At 43.6% G+C, this 20,328-nt stretch overlaps 1 long non-coding RNA gene across 2 annotated transcripts; it reads right to left on the bottom strand.

The window, feature by feature from the left end:
• Positions 1-3,915: 3,915 nt before the first annotated feature.
• On the bottom strand, positions 3,916-17,972 carry LOC119861505. 2 transcript variants are annotated; one of them, XR_005294914.2, is made up of 6 exons: positions 17,875-17,972; positions 13,743-13,880; positions 8,753-8,901; positions 8,232-8,275; positions 7,206-7,433; positions 3,916-4,385 (listed from the first exon to the last, which is right to left on the bottom strand). It is a non-coding gene; the product is annotated as an uncharacterized LOC119861505 (long non-coding RNA). The 2 variants fall into 2 exon arrangements; XR_005294913.2 differs by lacking the exon at positions 8,232-8,275 and having other exon boundaries at positions 3,921-4,385.
• Positions 17,973-20,328: the final 2,356 nt, after the last annotated feature.

Raw genomic sequence — 20,328 nt, 5'->3', positions numbered from 1 at the left:
TGTAATGGAGCTGAAACACTCATAAATTCCATGCCAGGAAAGTCTAGTGATGAAATTGCATACAGATCTGCCCTATAAAGCGTGTTGGATACCGCTTGCAGTCCCCTTCCCACACAAGCTAGGCCTTGTTTTGGGGCTTCTTACCCCATAAGAGGGCCGTAAATACTTTCTGAGCCATCTGGTAGTCTTCACCTTGCCCTGACACGAAATGTTTAGATCCTGTTGGCTCAGATCCACCCACTGCTCTAGCTCTGTAATGTCTGTTTATAGCCAAGTGTGGGGGGAAATAAAGAACCAGAAGTAATTGCAGAGGATTAGATTGTGCCTAACTTTATGCAAATATAGGTGGAGAGGGTACAAAGAGTCTACACATACACAACCTTCTGCCTCTGCCAGGGGCAAGCCCAGTCTCGGTCCTCACGCTACAGACACGCAAGCACTAGCGGACTCTAATGCCGGCAGCGGCTCTAGAAACCCTAGGGAGCAAGGACGAGCAGCATGAGGCATTCAGGCCTCTAGCACTCCCCATGATCCTGTTTGTAGGAGCCAAGCCCACTGCAACTAATGGGAGTCTCTCTCTCCATTGGCTTCAACAGGCTTTGGATCCGGCCCTACAGAACAGTTTTTAGGAAGAAAACAGCACCACTCAGTGTCCATTTGTCATATGCCCTTTTTTTTTTTTAATTACTGTCACTCATTCTGCAGGAGGGTTATGAAAGTAAATCCTCATTCTGACATTAAGTCCTCATGGTGAAATGGGGTGACATCACTTTGGGAGAATTACTGGGTCAGTAGCCTTACAAGGGGAGAACTGGGGAGGGTCTGCTGGACGTCTGAAAAAGCAGTTAAAGGAAAGAGGGCCACTGATAGTTCTGGTCTACACCACTGGCCTACATTCTGCAAATACAATATGTTATTATTTATGTAGTGGCTAAATGAATGCATACAACCTGTGCTGCAATGTGATGTGAAAATGCATTTACTATGCATAAATAGTCCCATCAGAACATTTGCCCAGAGGAACAATGAAGCAGTACGACATTTACTACCAAAGTCCTTGAGTGCTTTTCTTTTTGAGCCTCTATGTGTAAAGGTTTCAGAGTAGCAGCCGTGTTAGTCTGTATTCGCAAAAAGAAAAGGAGTACTTGTGGCACCTTAGAGACTAACAAATTTATTAGAGCATAAGCTTTCGTGAGCTACAGCTCACTTCATCGGATGCAATGCAATGCATCCGATGAAGTGAGCTGTAGCTCACGAAAGCTTATGCTCTAATAAATTTGTTAGTCTCTAAGGTGCCACAAGTACTCCTTTTCTCTATGTGTAAAGTGTTAGATGAATGGCAAGCATTTAATCTATAGCAGCATTCTAGCCATGGCTTGGCAGTGTGCTACACATCAGCTGGACGTGTGTGGGCCCACTCCTGAAATCCTGAGGGAGCATTCCAGTTCATTGCAGCAGGGCTTTGCCCCGAGTTAGGGTAAGTTGCAGCTCAACAGCTTTTCTTATACAAAATAGATGGGATTTTTAGTGCATTTTATTTAGAAACAGCCTGCCCTCATGTGGTGGAAAAAAACAAGAGCATGAGAAAAGACTGATGGCTTTTTATCCATGGGAAATGTTGTACATCGAATGTGTTACAGCATAAGGGATTCTGCATAAACGATATGCTAGGCATCTGAACTGCAACAGGAATGCATTTTTTGGCACAGTAATAGTTTGAAGTAGAAAGAAATCACCTGAGTTCACCTAATATTTGTATCCTGTGCCCGTTCCTTGGTTCCAAGCGCTTCCCTCATTCTTTTATAATACGCATTTGTTGTAGCATCGATTGCAGTCTTTGAGCCATATTATATCATACCGATTTTTAAGCGGAATGGCCCATTGAAATCAGTGAAGGGTTCTGACTAAAAACGCGTAAGCCTCTGGAGGTACATAAGCTGGTACTAACCCTGCTGCCATCTCTATTTAGACCAAATTTCCCACTGCCCTCACTGGGAATTCCCTGTGTCAAGATCAGGTGCCTCTGCACACAGAAAATTCTCTTTAACTCATGGGATGCCTAATCTTTGTAGGAGTATTGGCTTCTGCCCTCTTGTTCTTGAGCCTATTCCCCTTCCCAAATGGGTTTCTGGCACCTACCTTTCCTATATGCCTCTGAGTGACAGTCAAATACCCTCTTTTGGATAACGAAGATAAGCCTGGGGTTTTTTTAAAACGTGTTAGAGGATCCCTAATTCTCGGCATGGATTCCCAAGCACTCAGGTTTGGAGTTCTGCCTTCACCCAGTGGAGAGGAGAGTACAGCAAAAGGCTGCCCCCTTTCGATGCGCTTCTCAAAAATGGGTGCTGACATGCTGCCTTCTACCTTCAAAAGGCCTGAGGGAGCTCTACCGGCTCTTGGGCAGACATCTTTAGCAACAATCTGGAAGAAAATATAAAATCATTGCTGGTAAAATTTGCAGATCACAAAAATTAGCAGATTGGTAAATAATGGTTGATGCAGGTCTGTAATGCAGCCTGAGCTGCAGTGCTCGGTAAGACAGCTCCTTTGTACAACCTACATTTTTATATAGCCAAGTGCAAAGTCATTCATCTAGGAACAAACACATAGTTCACATGCACAAGATGGAAGACAGTATTCTGGAATGAAGTGAAAAGAACTTGCAGTAATGGAAAAAAGCCAACTTGAAACTGAGCATGAGTTCCCAGAACGATGCTCTAGCTAAAAGGGTGAACACTGTCCTTGGAAATAGAAGCAAAGGAATATTGAATAGAGGGAGGGAGGTAGTATCTCTATAAATGGCATTAGTGAAACCACTACTGGGATGCTGTGTCCAAGTTCTGGGGTCCACACTTTTTAAAACGGTGTTTACAAATTGGAAAGGGTTCAGAAGAAAGCTACAAGAATAATTCCAGATCTGGATAACTTGCCTGGTAGAGACTGAAAAAGTTCAATGGATTTTGTTTATGCAAGAGAAGATTAAGAAGTGATTTGATCACAATCCACAAGTACCTATATGGGGAAGAGATTTCTGATAGCAAATGGCTCTTTAATCTAGCAGGAAAAGTCGTAAGATCCAGTGGCTGGAAGCTGAAGCTAGACAGGTTTAGACTGAAAAGGTGCAAATGTTTTAACAGTGAAGGTAAGTAACGGTAGAACAGCTTACCTACGGACATGGCAGGTTCTCCATTACCTGCAGTCTGGAAATCAAGACTGGATGTCTTTCTAAAAAGACATACCAAAGCTCAAACAGACGTTGCAACCTTGCTGCAGAAATTATCTGTGTTAAGCAGGTTAGTCCAGACAATCCTTAAAATATATGAAAAGGCGGAACATGTTATAGTTACAAGTGTGTGCACATGCTTGTTTGTGACTGGGGATGGGGAGAAAAAAGGCTGGAACACTCTCCCTATGCAAGGGAGAGGCTACAGCTACTTGCCTGCACTGGAGACAAGCCAGAATAGACTAGAAATTGTAGTGGTCCCACCAGCCGTCTGTGTGCTGTACCACAAAGTTCTCTTCCCAGTTGCACTCTAGTCTTCCATTAATCCATTCCCAGTGCCCAGGTTCCATCCCAATCCACTTCCATGGAATGATTTAAACTGTTTACATTTCAGTTGACCATCACTCTCATTCTTTACACTATTATTATGTGTATTACTATAGAACCTAGAGGCCCCAGCTGAGAATATTCACATTGTGCTAGGTGCTGCACACATACTTAGTGAGAGGCAGTTCCAGAGCCAGAGAAGTTACTGTTATGAGCTGGGTGAAACCCTATTGAGTTTGATAAGCGTGAACTTGTCCTTCAGTTCACTTAACCGTAAGCATATGCTCCCACCTAAGACACAAGGTATGTGTGAACCAATCCTGGGGTTGGCTAAAGAGGCTGGGGGCAGAGGGGCTCTCAGTGACTTCACATGGAATGTGCCAGCCAGATACAAGGGCAGAATTTGGTCCTTAAAACTGCAGTCTGTCCCGCAGCAATCCCATCTTTGTAGCGAAGGAGCAATATACACCAAGATACTAATTAATAGTAATGCCTTTAAAAACACTCTGAAGATACCATAAACAGCGTTTGTCAAGATTAATGAAGATTGTAAGTATTCTTACAAACTGCAAAGAACCATAGCACACGGTCTTGTTGCAACAATCTCCTTCCTACTATTCTATTCTCTTCATGTTCTTCTACCGCCCTCATCACCATGTATCTGATGGATAAACTTGCTCTCAGAGTTCCCTGACAATCTCCGACAGACCAGGTTCTGCTCTGTTAGGGAATGTTTGTAGAAGTCCAAATCCATGTCTGTGGAGTTCAAAGGCCTACCAGTGCTTCTCTCTGGTTGACAACCTTCCAGCAGCTGGAACATCAGCACTGGGGAGCTCTGCAACACAAACTACATTTATAAGCCACCATCAAACCCAGTGCAATAAACCTGCCCTCCCACGAGCATGTGCTCCAATTCCATTTTATCGACTTGTCATCACCCTTTTAAAACAAACCAGGCACATGTTTTATTTGAAGAGTAAAGTTGAACGGGCATAAACAGAGTTTGGGTACATAAAAATATTTTGAATGGGTCTGTTTGCTGTGTCAGTCTCTGGGAACTGCCTTATCAGAGAAGCTCTGTCTCAAAGGTGATGTTTTGTTTACTGTTGTATTAGCTAACTTATACGTAGGTCATGTCATACGTACAGTGCTGCAGCGACACAGCTGTAGCACATCTGGTGAAGATGCTCTATGCAGATGGGAGAGAGCTCTCCCGTTGGCATAAAAAAATCCACCTCTGTGAGCAGCAGAAGCTACATTGACAGGAGAAGCTTTCCTGCCAACACAGTGCTGTGCACACAAGTGCTTAGGTTGGTGTAACTTATATCACTATGGGAGGGTTGTGTGGTTTATTCACATCTACCTGGTTAGAAGAGACTATGAGTCAGCCCAACTATACTTTGATACAGGCTTGGAGCCCAGGAAAACATTTTTAGAGAATTTTGACCTATTTGGTTAAGATCTCAGACTTTTTCACCTAGGGGAGAAAAAAGATCAGACTTCCACATTTTTGCAAGAAATAAGTATTCAATACAGGCTTGTAGCATTTAAGGACAACAAGAATATTCAGAGTTATAATTTAAACATCAATAACTATTTTGGAAAAGATATAAGCCCTCTTGCTTCAGCATTTAAACCAAACTAACTTATAGCTGGGGGGGGGTGACTCTTCCTAGGGCCAGGTTATCCCACACTGTCAAGTTTCATGCATCTTCCTCTGAAACATCTGGTCCTGGCCAGTCAAAAGCAGGATACTGCACTAGATTGACTGCTGCTTGATGTTCTGAAAACGATACATCTTCCTTGGAGAAGCTGGCTGGTTTTCTATAAAACTCAGGGCAACCGAGAGGGTGAAATCCTGGCTCACTAAAGTAACTGAGACCAGGATTTCACCCTTAATTTTGGAATCCCCAGTTTAAGGTTTCAGGTACGGTGGCCCCTGACACATCCCTAGAATACTAGAATTCGCACACATCATACCAGCAGGGATGAAGCAATGCACCCTTCAAAATGGCGTCCTCCATACGTGACACCAGACAAAACCACGTCCTGTTTTACATCAGTACTGGACAGGGGTCAAACCACACAAAGTCAGATGAATGACCAGCCTAGTTTCAGGTGTGCCTAGAGTCCTCTGTGAATTGAAGAGTCTGTAATGTATTAATCTACTTAATCCCTCATATAGTGCTTTACAAACATTAACTATTTAATATACACGGGAACAGCTGTAGTGTGGCATCCTGATGCATTCTTGCACAATTCATTAAAAGATCTGCTCACTCTTTTCATATACTCATAACTTCATTAGTTTTAAATTAACTTTTTTCAAACGTGGCAAAGGCTCTAACTGAAGATTAAGTATTTGCCAAGATTTTTAAGCTATTTTGAGCTGAATGTTAAGAAGCCTTAAGTTTTTTCACCATGTGTGTGTTTCTCAAATTCAGTTTAGCTTTTAACAAAAAAACAAAACAAAACAAAAAAGGTACTTCCAGGATATGAATTAGCATAAGGATTTTTTTTTTTTTTGGAAGATGTAACGTCCTGAAAATAGAGATTTTTCATGATGCTGCCTTTTCAGAATTGCCGCTATATCTCTGCCACTGATATCATCATAACAAATAAAGTAAAACATTTTGAATCCGCAAATTAAGTTGTTGCTGGTTCTTCTTTGGAATGAAATATGTGGTTAAGATACAGGACTTCCTGTATCTTAACTGCTGCTCAAAAAAATGGAAAAAAAAATTCTATACATTTTTTTCAATGAAATTAAAAGTTGTTTCGTTAGAAATTTCCCCCCAAATTTTCTAATTTTTCAAAAAGAGGCAAAATAAACCAAAATTAAATAGAATGAAGACAAATTTCTTGTGAGCTGATTTTTTTTCCTTTTCTCTCCTTCCCCTCCCCTCCAATCAAATAATTTCCAAACTAAATTTCCTTTAGTCAAAAATTGGAAAAATTAAAATGATACAAGTTTTCATAACATATTTTGTATTGTTGAAAGAGGAATTTTTGTCAAGAAAACCTTTTCGACTAGCTCTGCCATCATCTGCCAAAGTAACAGAAGCCAAATCCATAGAAACAGCAACAGTAGATGCCCAGAAAGTACAAGCCAGACTCAAGCATGTCTTTTATTTCTGGGAATAGCATTCTAGCTCGAGTCCTCCTCACATCTGAGGCTGCTGACTGAATGCTCATTAAAACTAGTATCAGGGGGTAGCCATGTTAGTCTGTATCCCCAAAAACAACAAAGAGTCCGGTGCAATCTTCAGATGCATCTGAAGTCATTTTTTACGCACGAAAGCTTATGCTCAAATAAATCCGTTAGTCTTCAAGGTGCCATTAAGACTAGTGACCTTTGAAGTCATTAGGTACCAACAGATTTGTTAGAATTGTTCTCTTTAAAGTTTCAGAATTAATCTTAGAAATATCTGCCACCGTTTCATGACACTCATTGGGTTGCCTCTACCAGCAGATACTGGCACCATACTTTTCACTTACTTTTGCATCAAATAGAGCCCCTGCTGCAATCAGCATTTCCATACACAAACCAGTCACTTTACTCCTGCTTTAGGTCATCAGATTAATAAAATGCTCATTTCCCATTTCATGGGATTTTTTAAAAATTATATATAAAACCATTTCCTTAGTGACTGACCTTTTCATGATTCAGGATAATGATTCCCCATCGGGTGTATTATACAGGTACTTCCCTTTCAAAGGGGGTCGGATGAGATGATCACAGTGGTCTCTTGTCAGTAGCATCCCCTTGAAGCTTTGACAGGGTTGTACCCTCACTTGAGGTCTGGTCACTTGGTAGCACCCTGCAAGGGACAGGTTCTCAGCCCTCTGACCTTCCAGCGTCCCAGAGAACAAAACAAACAAACTGAGGAACAAGAAAATACAATCAGTCCTGGCTGGCCTGCTGGGCTCTCTTCCTTCAGGGGGCTTGGACCACTCCAAGTCAGGCTCAAAGTCCAGCAGGAGAATATGGCACAGCCCCTTTCACTTCAGAGAATCTGGGCCTTCTTTAAGGCAAGGGAGTGGGCTCTGCCTCCCACCAGGCCTCTCCCTGGGAGCTGGGAAGCTCAGTACTGTACTCTGCTCACCTCCCAGAGTTGCCCACCCCTCAGTTGACTTTCTCCCTTCCTAAACTCCTCCTCCACTCTCGACATGACTTGCACATCTGGCAGGCCCAGAGCAACCCCTTCCTGGCAGGCCCAGGGTTTATACCCCTGGTGCGGGGTTTGTATCTTCACAGCTTTTCTGGCCTGAAAAGCTGCCACTTTACGAAAAAAGGCGAGACACAGACATAACAATCAATGGCCCCCTTGGGAAAGATATCGGGCAAACTAACCAGTGACTGGTGGTCAATATGCAACAGAGAAGCTGAAATGCTTGACTACAGAACAGCAAAAGCTTAGTAATTTAAAACAATAGGTAGCCGTACAAAGCCAAAAAGGACTAAAGTACTTAAGAGTTGATAATCACATGCAATAACAACATTCAAGTACCATGAAACTTTTGAGAAAAAAGGCACAAAAGAGTTAGTAATGATAGCTGTAATACGTAGTTATTGCCTGAACCTATGGGTCTCCAAAGCTACTAGGCTCAGATGTGGTTTTGATCCGGACAACAGTTGATTCAGTGACCAAGACAATATAAGCAAATTAGAAGTACTTACGCCTTTATGTCCAGTGACTACAGTCTGATTAAATGTAATCTAATCTGAAAATCAAAATCAATTATTACAGAAATACATTGTAATTACTTTGGACAGGGCAACGTGGAAACAATGCAAGATGAACTGTGGCAAGTATACTGGATATAAACTCTGAAAGATACTTCAGTTGGGAAAAAAAGTTTACCCAGGGTTAACCCACTGATTTAGGCAGGATTATATTGACCAGCAAAAGACATTTTAAAAACAAAGGTCAGCAGGAAATATTAAGAGTAATTTTAACAGTTTCTTTTAATAGAAAAAAAATGTATTCAGTGAATAGCCTTGATAGATAAAATGTAGCCGAGGGTAGGGTAATAGCTGTATATTATGTCAGGATTTTGTTTTGGGGCACCATTTCAAAGAAAGGAAATTGAAAATAATACAGGAGTCTTCCCAGTCTGTAATAATAGGCTTGCAGGTTGTATTTTAGATGCTATTTGAGACTCCCAAAACAAGAATAGTTTCTGTCCAACAATATGTACCTTTTTCAATTTATTCTCCTCAAAATGTCCTAGTGCCCGCCTTTCTTCCTGATGTCCTGTTCTCCATGATAGGAAACATTTTTTAAAATTTAAAATCCAGCCGACAGTCCAGCACTGGTGATGTCAAATAGCCCCGTTATCTTCAATACCTTGAATGGAGAATTATATATTTGAAATATTTTTGTTTAAAAGTAACTATAAATATCTTAAACCAGATAGCAAAATAATTTACAAGAATAAGGACAGTAGAAATACAAAGATTTCTTCCTCCACTACTGTGCCAAAGCAATAGTGCTAGGCCCAAGTATCCATTCCTATGCCCTTGCTATCAAGACATCCATCTAGATATCCATCTAGCTCCCAGCACCATAACACTTCACAGATATTGATGAAATTATCCTCAGAACCTCCCAGGAGGCAGGGAAGTAGCATTATCACCATTCTATAGGAGGGGAATGGAAGCAAAGCAAAGTGAAATGACTTCACAGTCACACAGGGAGTCTGTAATAGAGCCAGGGATTGAATCTAGCCTCTTGGGTCCAGGTCAGTATCTTCAGCCCAGTTTTTGTACCAGCATAACCATTTTGGTTACAGGTGTGATTTTTTAAAATCATTTATTTATTTTAACCAAAGTAGTTATAATGTACAACCGCTCGTGGGCCCAGTTATACCAATGTAAAGGGGTAGATAGTATACCAGCACAAAGCAACTTTATACCAATGTAACAGAATTTACAAGATGTTGGCTTAACTGTCCCTAAACTTCTAACTCCCAGCTGCTGGGACTCATAGACGTTAAGGTGAAAAGGGACTATCATGATCATCTAGTCTGACCTGCACATTGCAGGCCAGACTGGACAACAAGGGATGGTGTTTGATGATAATTGGCCTGTTCTGTTCATTCCCTCTGAAGCATCTGGTACTGGCCACTGTCAGGGTGAGGATACCAGGCTGATGGACCATTGGTCTGACCCAGCATGGCTGTTCTCAACTATAAAGTGGTCCAACTTGTGTTCAGGCAAGCCCTCAAGCACAAGTTTATCTTTCCTCTACATAATGTATAGTTAAATGGTATATCTACATTTAGGTTTTTTGACATGGAATAGTTTTGAAAAGAAGTACCCATATCTAGGTTTCCTATTTAGATGCACAGAAACTTCACAAAAAGAAAAGGAGGACTTGTGGCACCTTAGAGACTAAAATTTATTTGAGCATAAGCTTTCGTGAGCTACATCTCTCTTCATCGGATGCATTAACAGAAACTTCAGTCTTTTGAGTAGTTTCATTCCAATTAGGACTTTTGGGGTTCTATTATTTCCACTTTTTTTTTTTAAACGTAAGACGAACCTTCATAGCTCCCCATGATAAACTCCCACTAAACATGGAAGATCTATATGGCCCAACTACTTCCAATACAACAAAACTGGCAGATTTCAGATAAACATACATATTCAGGTTAACTTCTGAATTTTTGGTCCTGCTGGGGTTACATCAGATTAAACACAAAAGCTAAAACCCAAAATATTTTCATAAAAATAAAGCCATCTTTTACAGCTCTTTAACAAATTGGACATAAGGCATTCTGCACAGAGTACAAAGGTTGATCTATTGCCAGCAGCAATAAAGCTCCAAATATATTTTGATTGGAGTAGAATAGATCGCATATTTGAATCTGAAAAACTGTGCTAAGCAAGCCAGTATTAGTCTACTGTTCAATGGAGATTTTTGTAATTGGAGCACAGTGTTAAACTTTCCATATTTTAAGAGCTGAAAGGAGGCTGTGACTAACCAACAATTATATGTAGAGCTGGGGTCTACAAAATAAACAAGTGTTTAGGATAAACTAATGTGGAAGCTCACAGCTTCTGAATAAAAATGTTCTTGCTCACTGACCTTTACAGGTTTTTAAAGAATGACAGTAGTGTGTGTTTAACTTTAAAATCCCTTTTCCTGCTATAGAGTATTCCAATACCCTGCAATTCCTGTCCCACATTGCCATTTAGTAATTGACACCATTGATAAATGCAACCGCTAACAGAATACAAGTCCTGGAAACACAGGGACAGAAAAACATTCTGACCTGCCTTAGATTGTTTTAAATGGTGTAATCCAACAATAAAAACGTATGTTGTGTAAATGGTACATCAAGGCAATTTGCAGAAGCCTCTTGCAACATAAGCCTCGGATTTTTCTATTGTACTCATCAGTGTGTGGACCTTCATGCACGATGCAGTTTAGGACTGGAGAAATGTTCAACATTTGAGACTTTAATAGTGCAAGCAAAAAGACAGTGAGCTCTTCTCACACACCAAAATTGCAGAAGTGTGAACTTGTCATTTAGAACCAATTGTGTGATTTATCAGCAAGCCAAACACCTAGTAGATAGCTAGCTCAGTTACCACATGCTCATCAGTAGCTTCAACTGTCGCTTGCTGGACACATTTCAACTTTGTTACATGAATGCAGTAGCTTTAGTATCTCACCCCATACTTTAAACCTTGTCAGCAAAGCAATGTATAGGACAATGACAGCAGGGAAATTTAGGGAAAAAAAGCTCAATAGAGAGACATGGTGGGGTCTTGCAGCAGCTACATGGAAATATTGTTCCATTTAATGTCAGGTCCTGAGCACTGGTCTCATGCATTTGCTACTAGACTTGACTCTATTAGCAGTGCTGGTATCAAGATTTTTCTGCTATACTAAAATGTGGTGAGGTTGGTGACAGGGTTCAATTTTTTTTTTATTATTTATTTAAGCATGAACACCTCCCAGTGCCTTTTAATACAATGGGGAGCCTAGCAATCACATCAGTTTGAGGTGTATGACATTCCAATTTCTCCACATGACAAAAAAGGTCATGATTAGTGAATATTGTGGCCAATTTTTCTAAAGTCAACAAGTCCAGAGCAACTATGCTCTAAAGTTAGTGAGGAACATGGTCTAGTATTTGTGCAGCGGATCGAAAGTTCCAGACAAGTGCTCCATTTACATGAAGATTAGAAAGTAAACCTACAATTAGAGTCCAGGTTGTATAAGCAAATTCTGAAAACCCCACTCATGAATTTCTATTGTCCCAGTAAGGACAATACCAAAACTGCCATATACAGTCAAGTTAAAATTAAGCAAACTATTTCAAATCTCTGCAGTGAATAATATTTTTTCCAAGGCATTTTTGAAATGCCTGATCATGCCAAGAGTTTGGGTAAACTCAAATCCTAAAAGACACTAATTTCATACTTACTCTGGGTAACATGAACAAAAACCCTGGGGGAATCCAGACAACCTTGAACTCTGCATACACTCAAGATACCTTTGTAGGAGACAATATTTTTGACCGAGATGTCTCCCAGCCAGGCATTATATGGGGAAATAAATGCCTTCCTTGCACCTACCCTGATGTCTTAAGCAGGGGGAAGGTGCCTGTGCCTCTTAAGAATCTGGTACCCATACTAAACATTGGAAGAGGGGGCTGGAAAAGCCACCATTTCTGTGACTCTACTCTCAAGGACAGCACAAGGTTGATTAGAGGCCAGTGCTGAGAAAGCCAACTTTGCTGTCTGCCAATATCTGTCCTGCAGCTCCCTCCCTGGGCTTTGACCAGGGAGCACCAGCACTTCTCTTCTCCCATCTTGGAACCACTTGGGCTGAAGCTTGCAGTAACAGCAGTAGCTCAGTCTTCAGAACATTGCCTCCCTCCTGCTTTCCCAGGAGGCTCTTCCTCCAGACCAGGGAGCATCTAGTTTGCTGGGGAGGCGAGACAGAAGGAGGTGCTGCAAGACAAATGTAAAAGCCGACCAAGGGGGACTCCCTCATTTTCCTCCCTATCTGCTGCAGCAGAACTACTTGAATGATACACATTGTTAAAGACAAGACTTGTTTAAATCCACTTTATTGACAAGTTTTCTACACCGCCATTTACATTCAGTATTCATACGAACTTCATTCTTCACATGAGAGTTCCACCTTGGACAGTCCTAACTGCATCTGATTTTCTGTTAGTGGATTAGTGATGGAATTGTGAGACAACCGTCCCTCCACCTCACCCCCTCGTAAAGCCTCAATTTTCAAAATAAAACCAAAACCATCTGAGACCAATTACTACAATTTTCACACCATTACATTTGAGTACTGACAAAATCTACATTGTCAGCGATGAAGGTCCTGCGGTTTACAGATGGATACCGTGCAATTTTTCTCCTGCTAAACTAATCAAAATTGCATCGTGATCCACCCGACAACAGCAAAACAAAGCTTAGCATACAGGCAACTTTTAAACAGCAGAATTGGCGACAAGTCCTCCTTTCCTCCACAGGCCGGGACAAGTGCAATACTCTACACATAGCTACAAGTAATGCAACAAATCCCCACCCATGGAGAAACCAGCGCAAAAGCCTTTGTCGAAAAAATGTTCAGAAACCTATTCCTTGCAACCGAATGAATGCAACCACAGTCAGTTTTGCATGGATTTGCACAGCGTTTGGAATAAGCTGGAATGCAATCCTGCAAAACTGACTGTAGTCAGCACTATCTTTTCATGACAGCCACTGGCCAAGATGCTTTTTATCTGGCAGTACTATAAGTGCCCACATTACAGTAGATCCAATTCAAAAACTACCTGCACTATGAGCACTTTGATACTGCTAGGACAAAAATCAGTTTTCTTTCTTTCGTAAGAACCTGAAGGGAGAAAACACCCTGGTTTTTAATTACAGGTTATTTTAATGGCTAATCTAATATATGGAGGATGAACAAACTTTTTCAAGATGTACAGAAGGCAGCTTGTGCCAGAAGGAGCATTTAGGGCAGTAGATTCTAAGCTACTTCACTAACTGCACTAGATGCACCTTAACACAAGGAACACTTGCAAAGCAGATATAAAGCAGCAAAGCAGGCTCAATTATGGTGGCCTCGACAATCCTACAAAAATGGGGGATTGAATTGCCATTGTAATGCTAGAAGTGCTTCCACTGCAGTAGATACCAAAATGCTACCTGCACTGTAAGCACTTTTGCACAACTCAAGGCCCTTCCACCAGGATGAAGCTCCTCAGACTTAGGTCGTCTTTTTTCAGCACAGTGAAGATCAGGTAGAAATGTGTTTCAGTATCAATGCTGCATTCAGGACAAAACCTGCCAAGAGAAAAACCAGAACATTAACATCACACACAGAAAATATAGCAATTAAGAACATACTCTCAGAAGATCTCGAGAGTAACTTACTGCTGAATTTAGGATTCAGTGCAACCTTTTCCCATCGTTCATTCAAGTGCAGATTCAGAACCAAGTTTTGGGTAAAAGTCAAGTTACCCAGTAAAGTTGAACCAGGTTGTTTAGCAGGAATTTAGTGACGCCGATTCCAAAATTAAGCTCAAGTAAAAAGCCCATCATATGGCTTGCTTTTATTTATTTATTTATTTATTTGAGGAATTTAAAAAACAGGTGATGTTCTCTTAAGTCTTCTGGCCTACACCTACACTTGGGTGCCCCCCAATACTTAAGATATTTTATTTGAATTTGACCAAGTGCCTCCAATACTAGCATTAGCTACCTTTTACTCACCCTGACCAATGTGCTCAAAGTTAATAATTGTTTCCCCAGCAGCTTGAACAAAATTCTGTCACGTGATTTCATTCATTGTTCCATCACTGACAGAATTTACTGGACTACATCTGTAGCTAATGACAGCATATTAGAATTCAAAGATGACCCCTCAGATATTCTGTTATTTAAAATTAATGCAAAAGCCATGCTCTCAATACAAGACTCATAGGCAAAATTCAGGTTTCAGAGTAGCAGCCCTGTCTGTATTCGCAAAAGGAAAAAGGAGGACTTGTGGCACCTTACAGACTAACAAATTTATTTGAGCATAAGCTTTCATGAGCTACAGCTCACTTCATCAGATGCTGTAGCTCACAAAAGCCTATGCTCAAATAAATGTGTTAGTCTCTAAGGTGCCACAAGTACTCCTTTTCTTTTTTTACAAATACAGACTAACACGGCTGCTACTCTGGTACCTTACATCATCACCCTATAAAGTGTGAAGCTGAAGACAAGATGCTCTCAGATCTGGTTTATCTAGAATCTAGATACAGCATATGGCAGATATAAGTAGATTTTTCCATTAAGAATTATAATAGAGGGAGTCTTACCAGAAGTTTAATAGCAGTCTAACCATGTATTGGTCAGCTTTCTCAATTAGGCACAGGAGGGCAGAATACCTACCCCATCCCCCAACATGGCATTATCTCCCCATTAGCCATTCTGCCTCTCCCATTTCCAAAGGCTCTGAGGCACTCATATCTTGCCATAAGTGTTATCTCATGGCAGACTGACCATCTGCTTGGCGGGGGAGGGGGAAGAGAGATTATTCAGCATTATTCCTTGTGTGCATGCAGACCACTCAATTGAGCTGGGTGCACCCACACTAAGACAACACAACCCTAAATAAAATAAGTGCTTTATAAGCATATCCGAGTTTATTTCACAGCACAAACCGACAGCTAGCTATTTATTTCAGCTAAAGGCTATAAAGTAGAAGTGTAGTGTTGCACCCAGTTAAGTGACAATGAAAAGCTGGTTTTGATTAATATGGAATAAAATGAATACATTATAGTGGCTATGGATTCAGCTTATGAACAGAGGCACACTTCTTGCACTTAATGCCTTACACAATCACATGCTACCTCAGCTACCTAGTGCTGGTTATCAAAAAAATGGCCTAAATAATTTAAGATAAAGAGACCACATTAGATCACTTATGTAAAACAGTGATCTACTCACTACATTCCACTGCCAACATTAAGATAAAATTTAAATTCTAATTAAGAGTTAACTTGATCTCAAAAAAGTTGCCTCCAGATTTTAATAATTTTACCCCTTTTATTTTTTTGTTTTGTTTTAAAAAAAGTTTCACCAGCTGCAAAGTTGTAGTTGCTATTTGTTACGGTAAGAGGTGCACACTGCCTGCAGAGCTTCAGAAACACTAACAGGTTAACCCCTCGTGCCAAAAGGCAGATAACGTTATTCAATATTGTATCGTTCAAATCTCACGAAGCACCCTCATAGGGCAACCCACAAGTTCAGTTTGCAAGCCTTGGTTCCTCTCTTGAATTAAAGATAACCGCCCCCGCACCCAAAAAAAAAAAAAAAAAAGTTGCGGAAGGACAATAAAAAAAGCTACCAAAAAAAAAAAAAAAAAAAACACACAACCTCCCCCCTACCCTGGGCTTGGGCAGATTTTCTCGCCCCCACCCCCAGGCAAAAAACCCGCCTGTTCTCTGCAGAACACCCCCGGCCAGCGATCGGACCCGCACCTGCCCCCCCCCCAGTTTCTACAGGCCCCACATCTGCGGGGGGAAGGCCGAGATCGGCGACCCGGGCTGATTCCCCCGCGGCGGCGGCTGCTCTCCCGGGGGGCTGGAGCCCCCCCCCCGCCCCCGCCGTTACCTTTGGCTCGTGCATCGCTGCACCCGGGCTGCATCCCCGCCGCCCCCCCTCCCCTCCGGGCGGTGCCGGGGGGCCCGGCCGCTGCACCCCTCGCCCGGCCGCCCCCCACCACGTGCACGGGGGCGGCTCGCTCCGGCCCTCGTGCTGCAGCCGCGGCGATTAAAGAGAAAGGGGCAAGGCATGGTGGGAAATGGAGTCCTCCATTCAAAGTCCCAAAAACGCGCCAAGCCGCGCCCCGCCCCCCACCCCCGCCGTGCAGCTCTCCCTCCCTCCCCCCCCCACCCCGCTGCCGGGAGGGGGGGCTCCCCCTCGCCCCGCGTAGCCGCAGCTCGTGCCCCCCCCCCCACGCGCGCGCGCGCGCCCTGGTGGCGCGGGGACCCGGTCGCCTGCCCCCCAGCCATACGCCAGTCCCTGGAGGGGATGGGGGGGGGGGGGCTGGTCCAACAACCCCCCCCCGCCCCGGGAGCTGGGAACTCGCCTCGCGGGGACTAAACTCGGGAAAGTTTCGCCCCGGGGAGAAGTTCCGGGCCCGCGGGGGGGGGGGGTCACTGCAGGAGCCTCCCCCCCCCCCCGGGGCCCTTTGTCTCCATGAGTTACCCAGGCTGGGTCCCCCTCCCACGGCAGCGCTGCCTCCCATTTACCCGCAGCCCGCGCCGGTGTCCCGCGTGGATCAGCGCGCGCCTCCCGCCTCTGCCCCGGGCCGAGCCGCCGCCGCCGCCGCCGCCGCCCGAGGAGCCCCGCGCGCGCGGCTTCTCCCGGCGCCGCACATGGCCGGCTCCCCGCCCTGCGCGCGGCGCGTGGGAGGCCGGGACTACAAGCCCCAGAGTGCCTCGCGGCGCGGGCCTGCCCCCCGCCCATGCGCAGTGAGCGGCTCCGACAGCGACGCCAGCCCTTTCCAAGGGCCGGAAGAAGGGGGAAGAGGCTTTAACCCCTGGCGCCATGTGCTCGCCTTGGGCCTCCCCCCCCCCCGCCCGCCCGCACCACCTCTTCTCCTCCTCCCCTCCCGGGGCCAGGCCGAGGGGCCCGTCCCCACGCGAGCGCGGGCTCCCCCCGGGCCGACGGCTTCCGCGCGCCGCGGAGAGGCCGGAGACAAAAGAAAGACGAACTGGGTTGGAAGCGGAGTCGCCCCGCACCCGCGGCGCGTTGGGCAAACGCCCTACAAAGGGGCACGGCCCGGCGGCTCCCACGCGAGCGGATCCCCCCCCCCGACGTGAAACTTTCAAGGCCCCCCCCGCGCGCGCGCACACACCCCCCCCCGCCGTGGGCAGCGTGAATGCAACCTCCCCCCCCCGCTCCCATTGTTGCCGCGGTTGCTCGTTACAGCAGCAGCCGCCATGGGCGCCCTGCGAGTTTCAAAGGGCTGCCCAGGCGCGGCGGGCTCCAGCCCGCGGGCGGGCCCCCCGGCGAGCCCACTCCCACAGGTGGCTCTGCCGCCCGCCGCACCCCCGGCACGCGCTGAATGGGAGCCCACGACCCACCGTGAAATCTCTGCCCCCCCGACACCCCGCGGGGCTGCCCCGGCCGCCACGCACCCCAGCCGCCCCGCGCGGCGGAAGGAGCCGCGCCAACTACCCACCGCGCGGCGGGGCGGCGAACCCGCGGCGGGGGCGGGGGGGGTGGGTGGGTTGGGTTGGTTGGTTTGTTTTTTTTTAAACAAACAGAAAGATAAACACGTTACCTTTTAGCTCGAGCCGAAACCTGGAATAAAAAGGGTTTACGAAAGTGGCGCGAAGACACTATCATGTGATCCCAGCCCAGGGCGTCTCCTTCCCTTTTACCAACCAGCCAAAAAGAAGAGAGAGGAATAAAGGGGGGGAGCACATCCGCTCCCCCCCCACACACAATTAGCATAATTAATTGTGTCCTGCAGCTGCAGCCAAAACTACCAGGCCAATGGGAGCAAACAGAACCTCCTCCTCCTCCTCCTCCTCCTTCAGGGTTCCCCTGCCTAACATTTTTCTTAAAAGACACATTACTCTGATTTGGAAATTTTTCAAATATTGCTTTCCTCACAATACATTAATAAAGTAAATAAAAAAACGCACCGAGCTCCTGAGCAATTTAATTATCCGGGGGGCGGGGGGATGAATATGATTTCTTTTATTTTATTTTTTGGTGGAGTGTTTTACCAGAATTAATAATTATGTTTCCCTTTTGAAATTAGCTGGTATTTATATAAACTTCATGCCCTTCCTGGGCAATGCGTGTAGGGCAAAGGGGTTTCACTTACTGCACTGGTTTGGAGTGATCTGAAGAATAGGGATTGTTTGTTGGGCTCAGCACTTCCCTCCCGCAATGAACTGGAACAATACCCAACACACACACACACACGCAGCTCCTTCATTTTATCTGGAAAGGCTGGAAGTCAGGAGAAATGCATGCATGTACTAACACAGTGAATAACTTAATTAGATCCCATGCTAATGGCTTTATACCCCCATGGATTTCAGCGTCGTCCAGATAAATAATCAGAATAAAAACGTGGGCTGAAGGGAGGCACTTTTTGGAACATCCAGTTTAGAAAAAAATGATAGTGAGGTTGCTTTTCTTTTCTTTTCTTTTTGGTCTTTCGCCTTGAAATATATTAAACATCAGTAAAGGATGAGCCAAATATTTCGGGAATCGAAAAATAGAACAAAGCGATTCTCCACCCAAATGTGTTCAGAATAACTAACAGCCCAAAGTAAAGCACGTGATCTCCTCATGCTTTAAAAAACTTGTGGTCATGCTGAGGCTAAAAGCTAAGAGCTTGTGACCCCGCAACCCTTCTCCCCTCCCCCAGACCACAGCCCAGAGCTCCCACCAGGCTGCAGCCAGCTCCCTGAATTGTTGCAGGGACAATACTTTTTAGGCACTCACAGAGATAAAGGAGCAGCAACTGGCAGCCCCCTTGTCACATCACACACGTCTAAAACAGGTTGTACACAATCAAACTATATATGTGTTTGTGAGCACTTGATCCCATAAAGCCCCAGATGTTATATAAGTGCTAAAAGAGGCATTAACATTTTATCTCTGCTGATAATTGCTTTCCAAATTATGAATACATGAAATTCCTGTAAGAATCTGATTAAATTGAATCGGTAACCTTTTATGTAATAAGGACTGTTCAACTTTGAATGCTTCATAGAGTACAAGAATCCCCTTTATCTTTTGTGATAAGGTATTTCTAAATCTGACAGCAAATTATCTGAAGTGTGGATTCTGTAAACTTTTATCTAAATTTGTTTTTAACTTTACAAGAATGATCAAGAATGTGCTAATTGTGCCTTGCTAGAGGCAGCAATTTTAAGAGGATTAGATGCAATCACCTTTACAAATATCAATAAATAATTAACCATTTCACCCAGTTGGAGAGCCATTCCATTTGATTCAGAAATAATATTGGGTGCTTCATTTAACCCTAATCATTGGTATCTTAACTTAGAACAAAAAGGTCCCCATGGAAACCAGAGAGTAATCTATCAGTGTTATGTTGGTTACACAATTAGAAAAGAGCTTTTGTTCAGCTTGTTTTTACTACTGTTTAATTTCTTTTTTAAATTCTAGAGCCAAGTTCTTTTACATTTTAACTGAGTTTTGCAGAGCTTCACTACTTTTCAGTGTGTGTGTGAGGCCTAAAACAAAGCAACCATATCAAAGCACTCCCTGAACAAGATGGGAGGGCTCCCTACAAGCAAAAATATTTCAGATGCTACTTTGTTATTTGATCCAGAAACAGCAATTTGTGTCTTCATTACAAGTGAAAGTGCTCTTTAAAAATCATTCATTCTAAAACATAGCTCATGTAGATACTAAAAATTAATTATCCACTTATTTTGAACTGCAAACTCAGAATAGCAGTCTGAATGTTTTTATTACAAGCTAAAAATAAGTTTATGAAAGCACAAGCCAACAATGGTAAAGAAAAATTAACTAATTAAATTAAAGTCAATCATGTAACACATACCCATGGGCATATTTATTTGCTATTTTAGGAGTACATCCACATAAATAGAGTAAGATATAAATACAATAATGCAAAATATGAACATATCACAAAAGTTCATGAATTAACAAGTATGTTCAACAAATGTATTATAGAAAGCATCTAAAAATTACATATAGGTTAAGTATAACCTGAATCATTGTA

The sequence above is a fragment of the Dermochelys coriacea genome, chromosome 9, assembly GCF_009764565.3.
Source record: "Dermochelys coriacea isolate rDerCor1 chromosome 9, rDerCor1.pri.v4, whole genome shotgun sequence".
Lineage (NCBI taxonomy): Eukaryota > Metazoa > Chordata > Testudines > Dermochelyidae > Dermochelys > Dermochelys coriacea.
The sequence above is the reverse complement of the archived record's forward strand: the minus strand, read 5'-3'. Positions and strand labels throughout refer to the sequence as shown.